Raw genomic sequence first — 21,981 nt, 5'->3', positions numbered from 1 at the left:
GTCTAGGAAACATCGATATTAATTATATACCCAAGATTTGAATGTAAATGAAAAATCTAGGAAACGTTGATGATATAAAAATCCTTCATAGAACTTTTGGTTTAGTTTTTACACTAAGATACATTTTTTTATACAATTACATTTTTGACATCCGCAAAATCCATTAACTTTTAAATGACCTTAAGAATATCCTTTTAATTCACCGAACGAAACGGAAGTCCCAAATAATAATTGTACTTTATTATAATTTATATTATTTCCAATTTTTAAGACGAATCAAAGTGACAAAATTGTTTGTATCAAATTTTTCGACAATTTAAACGCGATTTTTGATTAAAATGCTTCACACTCGAAAAAAAATGTCGATCTATTTCCTTAATCGAAGGCCTGTAATGGGTTGTTATATGGTGCCTATAGAACCCGAAGACCAGGCCGGGTTATACGAGATGCAACGACCGACTTGCTCAAGGAACAGGCAGGATGCTACTTCAAGAAGTTCAATTCGCACCAAAACCATTGTTGAGGTGGATCCAAGGTCTTGTGGTCCAAGTGTGCGTCATGAGCGATACGAAAGTTCGGAGGATACAGGAAGTTTGACAGGAAGTTCATCTGGAAGAAGGGACTATAGGCAGAATTGTCGCCAGCCTGTTTTGTTGCTGAAACGGACTCAGGCCAAGATAAATTTACATTATGACACGGATAAGTCCATACAGACGGGTCAATCATTGAGGATGGTGCCGCTTAGACTGCTCAGGTCTTCTCGGACTGAGCCAACTTCAAACGTACCACATCGACAGGATAAGAGCACATCGATGCCGTCCCAAGGCATAAATTACACCACTTCGCTGTCCTCGCAAGGCGAATATAAGAATACTATAATGGATGAAGCTACATCGTTCAGAGGATTGAGACTGGATAAGGCAACTTCAATGCTAGGTCTTGGAGCCGTTGTTGGAACCAGTTACGATGAAAGCGATTCGGAGCCTTCCGCCGATCATGTTATGGAAAATCTGTGCTATGCCCTAAGCATGTATGACGTTTCTCTGGAAGCATTTACCAGATTGGGACAGAGCGAGACCAGTGCCAGTGTCAGTGCAAGTGCGAGGCCGAATTTGAGGAACTGAAGAAGTCAATGGACGAATGGTTATCTTTCGATATTTAAAAATTGGCTTAACAGTCAACTCTCTATGTAAACTTACCGAATTTTGTGTAACACATGCAGCATAATTTTTGAATACATTGTTTTACTGATGAAAATAATCAAAATATATAAAGAAATATTTTTGAAATTTTTGTGATTTATAGATAGTCGTAAAGAGAATTGTAAAGAAATTTAAGAATTGTGACAATATTGTCGTGTGCAAAGTAAAGTTTATTTTTAGTTTTGACATAAAACTCGAATGTCGGACTGTTCCGAATAAATTTATTTAGCAATCGAAAGAGACTTCTGCTCAGTCATTGTGTGACCAAGTCATTGTGTGACCAAAAGCAAATACCAAAATCGTTAGCTTAAATAAATGAAATGAATTCGCATTAATTTCAATGACATTATCATATGTAGGTTCCGTGAGACTTTAAGACTCGAGGACACAAATAAATCGAAATCAAAATTTCTTAAGCTCAAGCAACCGAAAGTAAAGAAAACTTGGTATACTTTTCAGCGCAACATGCACACACATGTTTGTGGGTTTTTTTTATTTTTTTTTATTTTTTTATTTCATTTAAAACATTGCTAACATAATTACAAATAACAAACAAGGGAACAAACATACGAAGTCGGGCATAATGAAAAAAGGATTACGGTTACTGCGGGACGACTTGTCGGTATTGCTTCGCAGACCGTGTGCTTCTTTAATTCGCCGACCTTTCCCTCTCCAACTGCCTAAGTTTCTTCATCACGTGTGCGGCGAAGGCGGCGGCCGCCTGCCAAACGTTAGAGTTTGCGACCATCATCCCGGCGAGGTTACACTGCGTCACCGGCTCGCCCATGACCCTCTCCAACCGGTGTTTTTCCTCGTCAAATCTTGGGCAGTGTTGCAGCACATGACTCGCATCTTCTATGATGCCAGCGCCGCACCATGTGCACTCGTGGGAGACATCGTGGTGGAACCTCTTCAGGTAACTCCTGAAGCACCCGTGGCCGCTCATGAGCTGAGTAAGGTAGTAGTCAACCTCACCATGCTTCCTCGACACCCATTTTGTTATGTCCGGGATTAGTGCATGGGTCCACCGTCCCTTGGGCGAGGAGTCCCACCTCTCTTGCCATCTGCGCATGGAGTGCTGCCATGCCATGAGTCGCGCCTGTCCTCTTGGTTGGGTTATGTTGCTGCCACTTGATTGCCTTGATGCTACAAACGTGGCCGACGAAATTGCCGCACATTCATCGATGGGCATCATTCCAGCGATCACCAGAGCTGCGTCATCGGATATGTTTGTGGGTATGTGTGTGTGTGTGTGTGTTTATAAGTATGGTCTTGATGTGGCTCGTGGGCAAGTAAGTAGCAGCAACAGTGGCATTCCAGATAAAGGATACAAAGCAATGTACGTGTCCGCGAGTACTAAAAACGAGCGTGTAACTAGCAGCAGAAGGAGACTTTGTCCGTGTGCATGAACTGCGTATTTATATGTAAGTACATACATATATAAATATACATCTACATAAGTGAGTGTGTGCGTGTGTGTTTGTGTGTGCGGGTGCCAAATCGGCACAGCAAAAAGAAATGCCAAGCACTGAGCACACAACCTTTTGACTGGTGCTACTTTTTACTCTCAGCTGGTGGAGAAATTTATTTTCATCTGGCTCATTCGGGGATTTTCTTTGCCGACCACCTCTCCTCGCATCAGCGATTTTCATTCAACGCTGATAGTTGGCACCGCCTGACTGGCTCACTTCTTGCTGATGAAGGTAAAGTGGCTGCAAACCCACCCCACCCCTTCCACCACCACCTCACCCTCAGGGACAGAAATGTTTAAAGCAAATAAAAAATACTAAGAAGGAGATGAAGAACAGCTTTCACAGGAAAATCACGAGTTTTAATTAGCTACGCACTGAGCGGAAGGAACTAAGGGAAAAGAACACACACAAAATATTCCATACATTTCGTTTCAAGGGACGATTTTAGCATACCCTTTAAAAAAGTTTACATTTAGATGCAACATATATTCGTATCGTTATTTATAACAATTATATCTCATAATATAGCTCTTACATAGCTTTACAATCAATTTTGAAGAATCCAATTCTAGTCTTGAGATTCTATAATTGCATAATTTGGAAGTTTACAAATGAAACTAATAAAATTCAAAATTTGATACTCAAATGAAATTTTGTCATCGATTGATCTGAAATCCTTTATAGTCCCCGGGGTCAACTTCTCAAAAGAATACACATATCTACACGAAGGCTTACGAAGTTATTTGCGGAATGGGCGGGAAATGTTTATAATAATCAAACAGAAACTGGTGTTAAAATAAAAATTTCAAATAAACTTTATTGTCACTACAATATGTGATCAATAAATTTATTGTCAATGAATCATCAATGAAGTCATTTTTATTTATTCAAATGTAAAGTTGATCACATTAATTTCGTAGACATTCTAGTCACTAAACGACTATCTTCTTCAATGGCAGGTGATTTTATTTTATTGGAATGCCAAAGCCATGCCAAAAAAAGCAAAAAAGAAAAGAATCTAATAAAAAGAATTGTGAATCCATTCGAAAACTCAGAATTCAGATTACCTTACCAAATTTCATTTCAAGTCGTTGTGGGTTTGAGGAACGAATTCGGTGGCTTCTTTTACAGTTAAGAAATAAATTCAAATTAACGTAAAAACTTTTCAAACGTTTCAATATTAATGTTAACTATAAAACTGGTATTATTTCGAACGATACGTTAATCTACATTTAAGCATAACACTATTCAAGACTTTTGCTAAGAAAAATTTAATATAAACTTACCTTCCTTCTCTCTTTGTAGCATTAACCTATTTGTGTGTCGTAACAGAAGCCTGTGAAGTTATTTCTTAAGATCACTCAAAGGATCCTTCTGGTGAAGCGGCAAAATGTGTAATTTTTCCAAGAAACTACAAGAAAACTGTTAGGTATGCATGAACTGCGTATTTATATGTAAGTACTAAGTACTAAGCAACTACTACTACAACTACGAGGGATTTCTACTACTGCAACTACTACTACAACTACGAGTGATTTCTACTACTGCAACTACTACTACAACTATGAGGGATTTCTACTACTGCAACTACTACTACAACTACGAGGGATTTCTACTAATGCACTACTACTATAGCTACGAAGGATTACTACTACTGGACTTCTACTTCTACTTCCACAACAACTACATATCCCAAAATTCTACTGTACCATTATCTATTAATAAACCATATATATATAAGTTTGCACAAACACAAAATTGGCGACGAGGATGGGATAATTCATCAAACTTATATGTATGTCGTGTACAGTTGCAATCGACCAAGCGAAAGCGAACAAAGAGACGCGAAAAACCGCATGCCTGCTGGCGCCAAGTTTATTGGAATAAAGAAACGGTATTTTTCCAATACGCGCATTCGCAGACAGACGCGCTACGACTACTGCAATTTGAATTGATGATCACACACACACATACGATCGAATTCAACTATTAATGTCTGATTTGGAATCACATGAGGAAAAGCCCGCCAAAGTGAATATTGCTACAAAACGCAAAACAACAAATAAATCAGTGATAATGTCAGGAGTGGGTCAGTTAGAACCATTTGACTTAAATCACCCAAACAAATGGACAACTTACAAGCAGCGTTTTGAGCTGTATCTTCTGGCCAATGACGTTACGGAGGAAGCACGGAAAAAGGCTGCATTGCTTACAATGGCTGGCGCTCCACTGTTCGAGCTTCTAACGTCATTGGCATCCCCTACTCAGGTGAGTGATTTGAGTTTATCGGAAATATAAGAAATACTCAACCAACATTTGTCTCCATGTCAATCGGAAATTGCGGCCTACTTCCAATTTCACAAGCGAGACCAACTAATTGATGAATCGGTTGTGAACTACATGGCTGCACTTAGGACTCTCGCTGTCGACTGCAAATTCGGATCTGCTTTGGATCGCATGTTGCGCGATCGCTTCGTATGTGGAATGAAGGATGAGGGTCTTCAGAAGAGTCTGCTAGCAGAGGCAGATTTAACGATTCAACACGCGATGGAACGCGCCTCATCTAGTGAGGCCGCTGCTCACAGCGCTTGGGCCATGCGAAATACAGCTGAGAGTCGATACACGAAGTACAGACCAACGCGATCCGTCCAAGCCAACCCAATCAGCACCACCAGCCATGCGATGGTTGCGGGGGTGCTCACTTGCGGAAACTGTGCCCACATCGGAACACTGTGTGCCATGCCTGTCACAGAGCAGGCCATCTTCAACGAGTCTGCCGGGCTGTAAGAGACCCGGGTCGTAAAGCATTCAACACATTGAGTGGCAATGCCTCCTACCGAGGACCACACAAGCAAAAGCCGAATGAAGAATACAGTGTCCACAGCATACTACCGTTGATTTGCCCAAAGGAAATCGTTACAATAATTATAAATAAACGAAAATGCCAATTTGAATCTTTCACTGGTTGTTACATCAAGCGGTGGATCGAATTTACTTGGACGCAACTGGTTTATGCCCTTAGGCATCAGCATAGAAGGAATACATGCCATTAACGCTAAACTTAGCATCGAGGCAACTCTGGCGAAGTATAAGGATCTGTTTTCGTCTGAATTAGGCCGTTTTCGGGGGCCACCTGTGTCATTACAAATCAATACTGATGCAACACCAGTCCTACTGCCAGCAAGACGCATTCCATTTGCAATTCAAGAATTATATGAAGAAGAATTAGACCGTTTGTGCTCCCACGGTATCCTAGTACCCATTGAATCCTCCCGACTCCTACAGTGCCAAGAATTAAAAAGGATGGTACTATTCGCATATGTGGCGACTACAAGTCTACAATTAATAAAGTGATTAAGCAACACGGCCATCAAATTCCTCCAATGAATTCAATATTAGCATCAGTTGAAGGAGGATCCATATTTGCGAAAATCGACTTGGCTCAGGCGTACCAACAACTTGTGGTAGATGAGCAGTCTGCATTGATGCAAACCATATGTACACACAAAGGTTATTTCAAAGTAACCAGACTACAATTCGGAATCTCTTCAGCCCCGGGCATATTTCAGAGCTGCATCGAACGTATATTCCAGAACGTTTCTGGTGTTTTACCCTACTTCGTTGACATAATTGTTATGGGAAAATCAGATGAAGGGCTAGCGGTGCATCTTAATGAGGTGCTTTAAAGATTTGATAAGGCCGTTTTAAAATCGATGCACTGGGTATAAGACCGTGTGCCAGTAAGGTCGAAGCTATCAAGTGCGCTCCGGCTCCAAAAGATAAAAACCAATTACAAGCATTCTTGGGACTCATCAATTTTTACCACGCATTCCTGCCACATAAGGCAACCGTTGCTGAACCGCTTCACCGTCTACTGGATAAAAATGCGTGTGGGTGTGGGCCCATAAACACCAAGATGCATTCATGAATCTAAAAAATCTTGTAACTTCACAAAATGTGCTAATGCATTTCGATGGCAAATTGCCAGTATCGTTAACGTGCGATGCATCTCCGTACGGAATTGGAGCGGTGCTGAGCCACAAACTTCAGGATGGATCATAGAAGCCTATTGCCTTCTATTCTAGAACTCTCTCCAAGACAGAAAGAAACTACTCGCAAATCGACAGAGAAGCCGTTGGGCTTATATCAGGCGTTAAAAAATTTCACAATTATCTATATGGCCGTTCGTTTACTCTCGTCACAGATCATCGCCCATTGCTCGGAATATTTACAACGGCCAAGGCAACTCCAAATGTAATTTCCACACAGATGCTTCGAAGAGCAATATTCTTGAATGCCTATGACTTTACACTAATTCACAGACCTGGATCAAAAATGGGCAAAGCCGACTTCTTAAGCCGATGCCCATTACCACAACAAGGCGAAGGCAACACTACAGAAGAAGTGGTAATGATTAAATGGGCCGGAACACCACTTGTTAGCGCTCAATCTCTAGCATTACAGACTAAGAAGGACGCGCATTTATCAAAGGTTCTGAACTGGGTGTTAAGGGGATGGCGGACGAAATAGTGTCAGACAATGACACTGCATTCACGTCTGAAGAATTCAGGATCTTTATGAAAAACAACGTGATTCGATACATTCGGTCGGCTCCATTGCATCCTGCCACAAATGGGCAAGCCGTGTGAGTCTGGTAGAGATTTGACCAAGCTTATGAGATAGACCCGTGTGAGACAAAACCGTGTGAGATAGACCCGTGTGAAATAAAACCGTTTGAGACAAAACCGTGTGAGAAGACCCGTGTGAGATAAAACCGCGTGAGATAAAACCGGTTGAGACAAAACCGTGTGAGATAAAACCGTTTGAGACAAAACCGTGTGAGATAGATCCGTGTGAGAAAAACCAGTGTGAGATGAAACCGTGTGAGACAGACCCGTGTGAGAAAAACCCGTGTAAGATAGACCCGTGTGAGATAAACCCGTGTGTTCATTTAGCGAAGAGTTGTTTCAGGCCGTGTGAGCTATGTTTAGAAAGAAGTGAAAGTTCTGTTGATCTGAGATTGAGTAACCAAATCGAAAGAAGTGACCAGCTCGCTCGAAATTGTCGGCAAACCTGGTTGGTGTAGTGGGTGCGTCTCCGCAAGATGTTTATTTATTATTGCAGTCAGAGCAAATAAAAGATCCGGATATCCGTAAACTAAGAGAAAATTTAGAAAAAGGCAATGATGTTGGATTTGAGTTAATAGATGGTATAGTGTACAAAAGAAATGCTAACGAAAGACTGTGTTTGTATGGACCGGCTTGCATGCAAGGGGAATTAATTAGGTGTCACGAGAAACTAGGTCACTTAGGCGTTGAGAAATGTGTAAACAATTTGAAAGAAAAGTACTGATTCCCGTTAATGAATCCAAAGGTTGAGGCGTTTTTAAAAGATTGTCTGCCGTGTATTCTATATAGTGTTCCAAGAACTATACATAATAGAACCTTGCATAGTATTCCGAAAAGACCGATTCCATTTGATACTATTCATGTTGACTACTTAGGTCCCTTACCGAGTGTTACATCGAAAAGAAAGCACCTTTTAGTAGTGTTTTACGTCGTTTGAGTTTGCTGAGTTTGTAGAAAACCGAAATATTGACCACATTAAAGTAGCGACTGCTGCCCCTCAAGCCAATGGGCAGGTCGAGCGTGTGAACCGTTTTTTTTTTTTTTTTTTTAATTCATTTATTACATAAATAATAACAAAATATATATATATTACAAATTTAAAGCTGCAAATACGTATAAGGGGGTTTCTGTGGGACGTCCCATGGGAATTGCTTCGCAAAAACCTATAACCCTTTACGTATGGCCATTTCTTTCACGCTCTGCCTTTCTTAGGCTGATTCCCACGAAGCCTGTAAAGCTGCTCACTGCTTCCCACGCCGCCGCGTCTGCCAGCATTATGGGCACCAGGTTCTCGGTAGTCAGCACAGTGCCGACCGTTTCCTCCAGGAGCCGCCGTTGACTAGTGAATCGCCTGCATGCGAAGAGGGCGTGTTCCGCGTCCTCTACCATTCCTTCACCACATGTCAGGCAGTACGGCTCAGCCTCGTGTCCGAATCTGTGGAGATAGGATCTGAAACAGCCATGTCCTATGATGAACTGTGTCAGATGGAAAGTCGCCTGTCCGTGCTTCCGTTCAATCCATGGCCTGATCGTGGGGATAAGGGTGTGGGTCCACCTACCCTTGCTAGATGAATCCCACCGCTCTTGCCAGATGGCAAAGCTTTGCATCCTTGCGTCGTCGCTAGCTGTCCGCTTTGGTGTACCGTTCCTTTTTGCGTCCGCGATGTTCCTGGCCTCGTCCGCAAGTAAGTTGATGGGGATCATGCCTGCAACCACCAGCGCAGCATCCTCAGAGACCATCCTAAAACCGCTGCAGACCCTTAGCGCGCAGAGACGGTAGGTAGCGGTAATGCCCCTACGCCGTAGTGTGTATGGCGTTGGCCCAGATTTGTGCCGCATACAAAATGACCGATTTCAGCACACTCATCAGGAGTAGTCTCCGCTCCTGTTTCGGTCCTCTCGTGTTCAGCATTAGCCTCGATAACGCCTGTCCTGTGCTCGCTGCTTTCCGTTGAACGTTCTCCAAATGCTCTCTGAAGCATAGACGGGTGTCCAGCCACACGCCCAGGTACCGGATGGCTCGCTTTGAGGTGATTGTGGAACCTTCTACTTGCACTGAGGCATGCTTAACTGTTTTCGTACTGCTGATCAGAACCGCCTCCGTTTTTTCGGCTGCCAGGGCTAGGCCAACCGACTGAAGCCACCGCGTGATGCTGGCTATAGCTTGCGAGGCCACTGATTCTGCCTTCTCCAGCTCCTTGGCAACAACAACAATAGCCACGTCGTCAGCATATCCGATGGCTTCGCAACCTGGCGGGAGTGGGAGACGCAGCACTCCGTCGTACATCAGGTTCCAAAGAAGCGGACCCAGAACCGAGCCTTGTGGCACTCCAGCAGACACATTACGACTCTTAAGGCCGTCGGAGGTGCCGTATCTCAGGATCCTCTGCCTAAAAAAGCTCCGAATGATGGCAAGGAGGTACGGGGGGACGCCGACATCATGAATGGTACTGAGTATGCAGCTCCAATCCGCAGTGTTGAAGGCGTTCTTTACGTCAAGCGTGACAACAAGGCAGTATTGTTTGGAGCCTCCTTTCCATCTTGTTCCTTCGATGGCGCTGCTGGCGATGCCAACCACCTTGCTGACTGCGTCAATGGTGGATCTTGCCTTGCGAAAACCGAATTGGTTGGCTGAGAGACCGCCGCACTCGCTGACGTAAGCGTTCAGTCTCGTTCCGATGAGACCTTCAAACACCTTGCCTATAGAGTCCACCAGGCAAATCGGTCTATAGGAGGGCGAAGTATCTGTAGGCTTCCCCGGCTTTGGGAGAAGGGCGAACTTCTGGATCTTCCCTTGCTCGGGGAAGACTCCCTCGGTGAGGCAGCGGTTGAAGACGGCTGCGAAGACATCTGGTCGTAGAGTCAGGGCCAGTTTAACGGCGCGGTTTGGGATCCGATCTGGACCGGGTGCTTTGCCGAGTTGGAGCGATTTGGCCGCCGCCAGGACTTCATCCGACGAGATCGCATCAATGGTATTTGATGCTGGATGCTGAGCTATGCTTGGGGAAACCGGGCGATTGGGGAATAGGCCGTCGATAATTTGTGAGACTTCTTCAGCGTCAGATGGGATGAGCTGGCGTTTTGCATGTATCCGCTTGACCACTATTTTCTATGCTCTTCCCCATGGGTCGTGTTCTGCGGAGTTACACAGCTGCAAATAAACTTCCCTTTTCGCGGAAAGGATGGCCTTCTTGAGGACCTTCTAGCCGAGCTGTAATGGGCGTGGTGGTGTGTCCAGTCCGAGTCCATGCGCTTCCTTGCTCGTTGGTATTTCCTTCTTGCAGCCATACAGGATCTCCTCAAATCTGCAATTTCTCCGTTCCACCAGAATACTGGTTTGTGGTGGCTTCTGAATGGTCTGGATTGGGCCATACTTGCCGTGCTGGCAGCAGCCAACTAACTAAGCCAACTAAACTAAGATATGAATAAACTGGCCAGACAATTCTGGATGACGGCTCGAACAGAACAGTTGCGTTTTATTTTAACCAAAACGGATTTAACAAAAAACTTAATGCGCACATAACATGGCGACCGTGACATTTGAAAAAAAAGAAATAAATTAATTAACATTTCAACATAAACCAAAAAAACACGAAAATAATTTGTGCAAATTGTGAAATGTATTTTCAATTGATTGCGAACCACTGTGCGCGCTATGAACAAAAATGAAACAAAACAAAAAGAAAAATTAATCTAGATACTGGAATTCATGTGATTTTTCTACTATCAACTCTTGGGTGCTGCTCCAAGGTGCACTCCCATAACACACATACGTTTCTCCAATTATTTACAAAAAAAAAAAAGAAATTAATTGGAATTTAAAAACAATAATGAAAAAAAATAATATGAAACATTAATATGAAACCAATTAAATCAACAACAAGATACTGATGTCCACGGAACCCTCCTTCAAGACCGCTGTTCCTAACGAACAAAGGGATTTGCCGACGTTGCAAGAGGCTTTGCAGGCAAATCCATTCGATGGACCACGGCCACTAACAATAGAGGAGTACAGGGCCCGGCAGCAGAAGAGAATCCCCAAGAAGACGAAACGAGGCGGTGAGGTGAGACGCCTGCTCACCCAGAAAAGACTGCAGCAGGATTTGCTAAAGGCCAGCACCAACGAAGAAGACCGACAACGCTGCATAGAGCATATTGAGGACATCAAAATTGAACTGCGCCAAAGAGCGCAGAAACGCAAGCCGGCCGCAGTAATGCGCAAGCCCTAACTTGCCATAGATTTAAACTCTAATAAGCAAACTGAAGCACGAAAGTGCAGGTTGCGCCTACTAACCACTGTTAGGCTTTCTACTAAAAACACACGATTGGACAATTAATTGTTTAAATAAAAAATGTCAGCCAATCGTGTGTAACTAACACAACAATAACTTTTCCATGTCTCTGGCGCTGAGAATAAAACTCAGCAGCGTTAGAAAAATAGTTTCAAGAAAAATAATTAAAAAAAAAAACAAAACTTTAAATGAAAAATAAAAAAAAAAAAATTTTTATATATATATATTCTTGAGTTAGTATTTTTTATACCCTTGCAAAAAGGGTATATTAATTTTGGTCAAAAGTGTGCAACGCATAGAAGGAAGCATCTCCGACCATATAAAGTATATATATTCTTGATCAGCACGACGAGACGAGTTCAAATAGCCATGTCCGTCCGTCCGTCCGTCCGTCCGTCCGTCTGGATCAACGCAAACTCCTCCTAGACCGTTGAAGCTACAGAGCTGAAATTTTGCATGTAGGCTTGTATATACTGCAGGCGTTGTATATCTCGGATTCAGCCGGATCGGATCACTATATCATATAGCTCCCATACAAATGGCAAAGTCACGAACAGTGACTTTTCTTAATAACTTCATTATTTTTTGAGCTATTGTCGTGAAATTTAATATTGGTGAGTTAATTTCACATATAAACGACTACGCCAAATTTGATCAAGATCGGGTGACTATATCATATAGCTCCCATAGGAACGATCTTTCGAAAACAGTGACTTTTATCAATAACTTCGTTACTTTTAATGCGATTGCTTTCAAATTAATTGTTTGTCAGTTTAATATATCTGGTAATGACTGTGCCAAATTTGATAAGGATCGGGTAACTATATCATATAGCTCCCATAGGAACAATCGGTGGAAAACAGTGACTTTGATCAATATCTTCGTTATTTCCTATGTAGGCCGTTCTTTCGCAAACATTAGCCTTATTAGCTTAAACGTTTTTTCACTTTGATGGCTATAGGTAAGGAAAGAGTTACCAAAAAAATTGCAAGGGTATACAAAATTTGACGCGGTCGAAGTTAGCCCCGGCCCTCTGGTTTTTCTTTTTTATACCCTTGCAAAAAGGGTATATTAATTTTGGTCAAAAGTGTGCAACGCATAGAAGGAAGCATTTCCGAGCATATAAATTATATATATTCTTGATCAGCACGACGAGACGAGTTCAAATAGCCATGTCCGTCCGTCCGTCCGTCCGTCCGTCCGTCTGGATCAACGCAAACTCCTCCTCGACCGTTGGAGCTACAGAGCTGAAATTTTGCATGTAGGCTTGTATATACTGCAGGCGTTGTATATCTCGGATTCAGCCGGATCGGATCACTATATCATATAGCTCCCATACAAATGGCAAAGTCACGAACAGTGACTTTTCTTAATAACTTCGTTATTTTCTGAGCTATTGTCGTGAAATTTAATATTGGTGAGTTAATTACACATATAAACGACTATGCCAAATTTGATCAAGATCGGGTGACTATATCATATAGCTCCCATAGGAACGATCTTTCGAAAACAGTGACTTTTGTCAATAACTTCGTTACTTTTGACGCGATTGCTTTCAAATTAAACATTTGATAGTTTAATATATCTGTTAATGGCTGTGCCAAATTTGATAAGGATCGGGTAACTATATCATATAGCTCCCATAGGAACGATCGGTGGAAAACAGTGACTTTGATCAATAACTTCGTTATTTCCTATGCAGAAGAAAAACTAAGATTGTAGGCCGTTCTTTCGGACACATTAGTCCTTTTAGCTTAAACGTTTTTCCACTTTGATGGCTATAGGTAAGAAAAAGTTACCAAAAAAGTTGCAAGGGTATACAAACTTTGACGCGGTCGAAGTTAGCCCCGGCCCTCTGGTTTCTATATGCACCCTAATGCGATTCCAAAAGACAGTAACATAGAAAAAGTTGACAATATGTTAGATCATGAATCTAAAGTAGCGGATTCAACCGCGAATGTCATAAATAATGTCGAAACTGTCTCGGTTGATTTGAAAATCATAACCTTAATGCTTGTAATAATTGTTATTCTTTTATTAACAAACGTTTTAACAAAACTATATAAGATGCACAATAAGTGCCTTAAGAAAAAATATTCCAGTAGGGCAGATAACCTAGATGTTGTTTAAGACGATAGACATAGTAGAAAAGTGTATAATAGAGAACCCAACTTTAGAATAAATTCTTTGATAATATTGAGTAAATATTACGAATTTATAAAAATTGGTGATTCCGAAGACGAAAATATAGATACTTTTAATTGTGCAGCAAGCCCATTAATAATATGTAACAACAAAATAGAAAAGGGCATAGTAATGAGTACATTACCATGTGTAATGGTAAAAACAGTAGAAGAAAACCATGACATACTTGGTTCTACAACAATAATTTTGGTACGATTGAACCGCTGAATGTTGTAGACAAAATATGGAGTGGAGTACGATAGCACGAAAGATTAATGATCATAAAGATAAATTTGAAAAATCTTTTAAATGTATTAACTCAGATAAAGTCATAAGACCGGAAACTTTGATAAACCATGCTCAAATACTGATAACACAGTATAATAACATATTATCAATAGTAAACAAAGTTAATGAGAAATTAGCAAAAGAGCATAGGCATCAGTGTGAAAAACTGATAAAATCATTGAAAATAAGATTGAACAATATTAGTACTAGACGAAATATTGTAATAGTAATTCCAGAAGATCAAAGTCAGCCAGCTGAATTTGACGAAAGCCAATTAGCAGATTTGGACGAGTCCAAACCAATTATTGATACTGAAAGTGATATCGATAGTGACATCGAAACGCTTGAAGAAAGTACAATGGCTAACCAAGTGGAATTAGACAGGCAATATGTTAGACAGGTTTCCACTTCAGTTCCTGAATTTGATGGTAAAAAGTTATTATTAAACAGATTCCTAACTGCATTACGCATTGTGGAAAGAACTAAGGGAGACCAAGAGGATATAGCAGTTGAGGTTATAAAATCAAAAATAACCGGCACAATCCTCTATAAAGTAGAAAATGAAACCACTATTGCAGGGATAATAAATAAGCTCAAAGAAAATGTAAAAGGAGAATCTCCTGACGTTTTAAAGGCGAAACTAATGAACATAAAACAAAAAGGCAAAACTGCTTCCCAGTATGCAACCGAAATGGATAATTTGCGGAAGCAACTGGAGGCAGCCTTTATTGATAACGGATTAGACCCAATCAATGCGGAAAAATTCTCTACAAGCGAGTCTGTTTCTGCAATGATTAAAAATTGCGAGCACGAAAAACTCAAAGTAATATTAGAAGCTGGAAACTTTGTAACTTTCAATAATGTAATGGGTAAATATATCCATTGCAGCACGGAAATGACTGGAAGTGCAAATACAGTATTATTTCAACGAGGCCGCAATAATAGAGGAGGTAGTAACCATTACCAAAGAGGTAGAGGCAATGGCCGCGGAAACTACAACTCCAACTATAACAATTACAATAACAGAAACAACAATAGAGGTGGTCGAGGTAATGGCCGAGGTAGAAATAATTACTACCGAGGTAACAGCCAAAACAGATACAATAGCAATACCGAAAACAATTATGTCCGAGTAGCCCAAGATGCTTCGGGAAACTCGCAGACACCTCCAGATACTCGAAATTAAAAAGTAAAATATATACTGTAAACTTAAGTCTCAATAATTTTGTATCATTTACAAATGTTCAGACAAATAAAATCATTACATTCCTAATTGATACAGGTGCAGATATTTCAATTATAAAAGAAAATTCCGATGTCTTTCATGACATACAATTCAATAAAATCATAGACATTCGAGGCATAGGTGAAGGAGTAATTAACTCCAAAGGACTAGCCTCAATTGAATTACAAACAGGGAAATACATTATTCCATATAAATTTCATTTACTACATTCAGATTTTGCAATCCCTTGCGATGGAATAATAGGACTAGATTTTATAAAGACTTTTAATTGCCAATTAGATTATAATACTTCCGAGGATTGGTCTATAATCAGACCTTGAAACCTAACGTATCCCATTAATGTACCGATAACATTTAGTTCTGGTAATAATTCAACACTTCTGCCAGCGAGATCCCAAGTGATACGCAAAATAGATTTGTCTTCAGAAGAAGAAAGCATTTTCATCCCAAATCAAGTAATCAAGCATGGTGTTTATATTGCAAACACTATTGCCCAAACCAAAAATACTTTTGTCCGATTTTTAAATACGACAGATAAATGCCAACTAGTAGGCATTAATAAAATAAAATTCGAACCGCTCTCAAAATACGATGTGGTTCAAACTTCAAATAACAATAGAACAGAGTCTGTTATTAGTAAACTAAAGAAAAATTTTCCAATCATGTTCAAAAAGCAACTTATGGAAATATGCACCGAGTATAGTGATGTGTTCGGACTTGAAACCGAACCAATCACAACCAACAACTTTTATAAACAAAAATTGAGACTTAAGGACGAAGAGCCAGTATATGTAAAAAACTATCGATGTCCGCATAGCCAAACCGAAGAAATTAAAAAACAAGTAGAAAAGTTAATTGAACAAAATATTGTTGAACCATCGATTTCACCTTACAATAGCCCACTCTTATTGGTCCCAAAGAAATCTCTTCCGGACTCTAAAGAGAAAAAATGGCGATTAGTAATTGACTATCGCCAAATAAAGAAAAAACTGCTATCAGATAAATTTCCACTCCCCAGAATTGACGATATTCTTGATCAACTGGGTAGAGCTAAATATTTTTCATGCCTTGACTTAATGTCAGGTTTCCACCAAATTGAACTTGAGGAAAGCTCAAGGAACATAACGTCTTTTTCAACAAACAATGGCTCATATCGCTTCACGAGATTACCATTTGGTTTAAAAATAGCACCTAATTCATTTCAGAGAATGATGATAATAGCATTCTCGGGTTTAGAGCCTTCACAAGCATTCCTTTATATGGATGATTTGATCGTTATTGGTTGTTCTGAACAACACATGCTTAAAAACCTAACAGACGTTTTTACACTTTGTAGAAAACACAAATTGAAATTACATCCAGAAAAATGTTCATTGTTCATGCATGAGGTGACATTTTTAGGTCACAGATGCACCGACAAAGGAATCTTACCAGATGATACAAAATTCGATGTTATTAATAACTATCCAGTCCCTACGGACGCAGACAGTGCTAGAAGATTCGTTGCATTTTGCAATTATTATAGACGTTTCATAAAAAACTTCGCCGAATACTCACGGCATATAACAAGATTATGCAAAAAGAATGTCCCATTCGAATGGACAGCGGAATGTGAAAAGGCATTCCAGTATTTAAAAACACAACTTGTTAAACCAACCTTGTTACAGTACCCAGATTTTAGCAAAGAATTTTGTATAATCACAGATGCAAGCAAGCACGCATGTGGAGCAGTTTTAACTCAAAACCATAATGGACTCCAACTCCCAGTTGCATATGCATCAAGAGCATTCACTAAAGGTGAAAGCAATAAAAGTACAACTGAACAAGAGCTAGCAGCAATACATTGGGCAATTACACATTTCAGACCATATATATATGGCAAACATTTCACAGTAAAAACTGATCATCGCGCCTTAACATATTTATTCTCGATGATAAACCCAAGTTCAAAATTAACTCGCATGCGACTCGAATTAGAAGAATACGATTTTACAGTGGAATATCTGAGAGGAAAAGATAATTTCGTGGCAGACGCTCTGTCCAGAATTACAATAACTGATTTAATTGATATGAATAAAAAAGTCCTGAAAGTCACTACCAGGCACCAAAGTAGACAACAAAATTTCTGCGCAGAAAACAAACAAGAACAATTGCCAAGGCAAAGTCTTGAAAAAGCTTCTAAGCCCAACGTATACGAAGTCATAACAAATGACGAGGTACGAAAAGTAGTGACCTTGCGAATGACAGATTCAAAATGTTTATTGAAATATGGAAAAAAAGTTATAGCGAGAATAAATGTTAGCGATTTATACTCCAATGGAATTCTAGACTTAGGTCAGTTTTTCCAAAGGCTTGAATGGCAAGCCGGTGTATATAATATCAGCCAACTAAAAGTGGCACCGAGCGAAAAGATCTTTGAATCAATTTCGATAGATACTTTCAAACATATAGGCAACAAGAATTTAAAATCATTAAGAGTAGCGCTACTCAAGCCGGTGACCCAAATATACAATGAAAAAGAAAAAGAAGCTATATTGTCTACATTTCATGACGATCCAATTCAAGGAGGTCACACAGGCATAAATAAAACGATAACAAAAATAAAAAGACAATATTATTGGAAAAACATGACGAAACATGTAAAAGAGTACATTAATAAATGTCCAAAATGCCTGACGTCAAAAACGACGAAACACACGAGATCACCTATGATAATTACAGAAACTCCACAATATGCTTTCGACAGGGTGATAGTAGACACAATTGGTCCACTACCACGTTCGGAAAATGGGAATGAATACGCAATCACTTTAATATGTGATTTGACAAAGTATTTAGTAGCAATTCCTATTGCAAATAAAAGTGCAACAACTGTCGCAAAAGCCATATTCGAATCTTTTATTCTGAAGTACGGTCCAATGAAGACGTTCATTACGGACATGGGAACAGAATACAAAAATTCCATTATAACTGACTTGTGCAGATATCTAAAAATAGATAACATAACATCTACAGCACACCACCACCAGACATTAGGTACCGTTGAAAGAAGTCATAGGACATTCAACGAGTACATTCGTTCATATATTTCAGTAGATAAAACTGATTGGGACGTATGGTTACAGTATTTCGTGTATTGTTTTAACACAACACCATTTGTAACTCATAATTATTGTCCATATGAACTAGTATTTGGAAGACAGAATAACTTACCAATACAATTTAATAGCGTAGATAAAATAGAACCTATATATAATATAGAAGATTATTCTAAGGAAGTTAAATTTAGACTAGAAAACGCGTATAAGAGAGCTCGAATACTTTTAGAAAAAATAAAATTAAACAGAAAGAAATAAACGATAAGAAAGTATTAGATTTTAAACTAGAAATAGGAGACCAAGTTTATTTGAAAAACGAAACAGGTCACAAATTAGAATCTTCTTATATAGGACCATTTGAGGTCATTAATATAGAAAAGAATAACAATATAATTATAAGAAATAAGAAAAATAAGGAGCAAAAAGTTCATAAAGATAGACTAAAAAAGATAAATAAATAAAGAAAAAAAAGAGATAAGAATATATATATATATACATATTGAAAAAAAAAAAAAATTTTTTTTAATTACAAAAAAAAAAACATTTTATTAAAAAAAAAAAAAATTAAAATTAAAAATATACAACATAGTATTTAAGAAAAACAAATAAATAACTACATAATATTACGTCATTCTTTTAAAAAGGGAGGTGTTGTATGTTGTATGCCAAATGAGCATATGCCCACAGTATTGTAGAGTATACAATATAACAAGTGGTCATATGCTCAACATTAAAGTAAGAGTAACATACCAACACTTTGTTGCTATGTTTATGCAACCATTCATAATAATAATATGATCCGCCACTTATGCGGACTGGCCGCTGAGCGTGGGATCGCTAGCGTAAGTACTTTTGACTATGTACCCTCTGTACATATATGCTAATACGTACAAACATATATACTACAACACACTCTCTCTCTCTGCCAGCGCCCTAAGCGGCAGAATGTATTCAATACATATAAGATGTATAGGCAAAAACTAAGATATGAATAAACTGTCCAGACAATTCTGGATGACGGCTCGAACAGAACAGTTGCGTTTTATTTTAACCAAAACGGATTTAACAAAAAACTTAATGCGCACATAATATGCAAACAAAATAAAGCAAGAAAAACGCAAACTCTTTATTTTTTTATTAGTTGCAAACTAAAAACAAAAACAAAAACTGGCACAGACCAAAACAAGCAAATTGTAGCTACGAAATGTTCACATTACAGATTATTACATTTGTTTCATGATAACTTTATAATATTATTAACAGTTTTTTTCCCATTTTTTAATGTCTTCGAGTCAGGGCTACCTTAAAATTTGAGAAGAAGTTGACAAGTTATTAACTGTAAGCAATTAAGTAGCCCTAACTAATTTCTTTTTCCAATTTTTTTTTCGTCGGATTTCTTCACTATCATAAATATTAATTACAAATAACAGACAGCAAAAACAACATACCTACATATAAAAATAGTCATTAGTAGTCTGAGCATTATATAAAAGACAAAACATTACTAAAATTTATATATATATATATATCGAACCGATATATACACAATATATACTTATTTGTCGGGGTGCCAAGACTTTTATTTGTTTCACTCATGTTTCTTTTATATTTTCACTTTAGACTTTTCACTTTAGACTTTTTACTTTCACTTTTTATTTGTATCTGTTTTGGCTAGTACCCAGGGGGTTTGTGAACTGACTTCTCTAGCCCGAGGTCCCCATTTATATAGAACCTGACCTGAAGACAGATTTGTTTATAAACATGTTACTAAAGCAAAGATGCTTGTCATCCTACAAAGTCAACATTCCCAGCAACATTCCAGGTGTCAGTCTGTAAACTAACTAGTAGGCTTTTACTTATAAGTCACTTAATCAACACTATCCGACACGGCCATCTTGACCTTTACACGTCCTCGTGTAACCCAGACCGTCAATAAACTTAACGAAGTGTTACCTCTACGTCAATTCATTCTTAATTTACACAATATTTAAATCATTATGAATCAACCCTTTCCAAATTTAGTACCATTTCTGTACTAATAATAGTCATAATCGTACTAATAATAATTCATTTACCTTATTTATCGAATAATATCATCAGTTTTTACATCTTCAATTTTTACAATGTCAATGATCAATTTTTACATCATTCGCACAACAACAACTTCTCTTGGACCAGATACCACCACGCAGCGATCGATAATTGTATATCTCAATACACAATTCATTCATACTGTCTATTTCAACAGCTTCCATACCGTCTCTTTCAACGGTTTCTCATCGATCCATATATAATAACATAACAAATATCATACTCTTATGCATCACACGCCATGATCAAAACATTTGGTTTGCACTTGTGCTTGCATTATGACACGGCCATTCTGACAAACTACACGTCCTGGTGGAGGTAAAGATATTGCCACCGTATTAATCATCTTTTTACAGGTCTTAACTTTATTATCTAAATCAAGTACATTTCGTTTCTCATAGACGGATAACCATCGTCTCTTATAGACGGATAACCATCGTCTCTCATAGACGGAAACCATCGTCTCTCCTAGACGGATAACCAACCATCGTCTTTCCTAGACGGATAACCATCGTCTCTCCTAGACGGATAACCAACAATCGTCTTTCCTAGACGGATAACCATCGTCTCTCCTAGACGGATAACCAACCATCGCCTTTCCTAGACGGATAACCATTCTTTCATACAAACATTTCTTTTATACAAACTTCTTACATTTATTCTTACAAAACGTAACCAGTTCTTAAATAATTAAATTTTTTTTTTTTTCCAACATATTAATTTTACATTTCTTCGTCTCACGTAGACGGATCCAATTGACCCTTTGACAAGCTTGAACTTTCGCTGTCAATATCAAACTCTTGGGGAACAATTCCATCTGGAAGTTTTCTTATGTCTTCATGACAATACTTATATAGTCGCTTATGGGATAACGACTTTCACATATATTTATTACCATCTAGAACTTCAGCTACCAAAAATGGTCCTTTAAATTTTGGGTCTTGTTTAGTTTGGTGTCTTTCCTCGTTTTTAAGAAGGATATAATCACCAACATTGTGTCTAATAACGGCAGGCTTTGACTTGTCAAAACGGTTTTTATCGTAGGAAGCTAAATATTTCATGGTGCTACTGGCTAAAGCTCGTGTAGAGTACAAATCCACTTCTCATTACTCGTTCAACTTGACCATTGACACGACTTGCCCCAGTCGCAATTAAATGAAGTTTTATATTGTTTGAACAACAAAATTCTGAAAACTGTTTGCTTGAAAAGCATCTACCCTGGTCAACTATAATGCGCGTTGGTACACCAAACAGAGAAATTGAAGTCTTCATGGCCTTGCAATTACAATTTCAAACTTGTTTGGGGATATTATAACGTCAAATCCCTGATTAAGGATTTCGCGACCAATTACAATGTTACTATTTAAATGCTTATCTTGTACTACGTGGAACAATATTTGAAGTGAGTTTTCGTTTATAGTAACCTGGCTTAAAATCTGTAATGTGCTGTATATACCAGCCAATGCCTTTTAACATAATA

General features: G+C 38.9%; 1 long non-coding RNA gene across 1 annotated transcript; it reads right to left on the bottom strand.

The window, feature by feature from the left end:
- Nucleotides 1-220: 220 nt before the first annotated feature.
- LOC124461251 lies at nt 221-1,410 on the bottom strand. The gene is made up of 2 exons (XR_006954980.1): nt 1,200-1,410; nt 221-1,120 (listed from the first exon to the last, which is right to left on the bottom strand). It is a non-coding gene; the product is annotated as an uncharacterized LOC124461251 (long non-coding RNA).
- Between the last annotated feature and the right edge of the window lie 20,571 nt (nt 1,411-21,981).

Source organism: Drosophila willistoni, unplaced genomic scaffold, assembly GCF_018902025.1.
Source record: "Drosophila willistoni isolate 14030-0811.24 unplaced genomic scaffold, UCI_dwil_1.1 Seg286, whole genome shotgun sequence".
NCBI lineage: Eukaryota > Metazoa > Arthropoda > Insecta > Diptera > Drosophilidae > Drosophila > Drosophila willistoni.
This window is presented reverse-complemented; position numbering and strand designations above follow the sequence as displayed.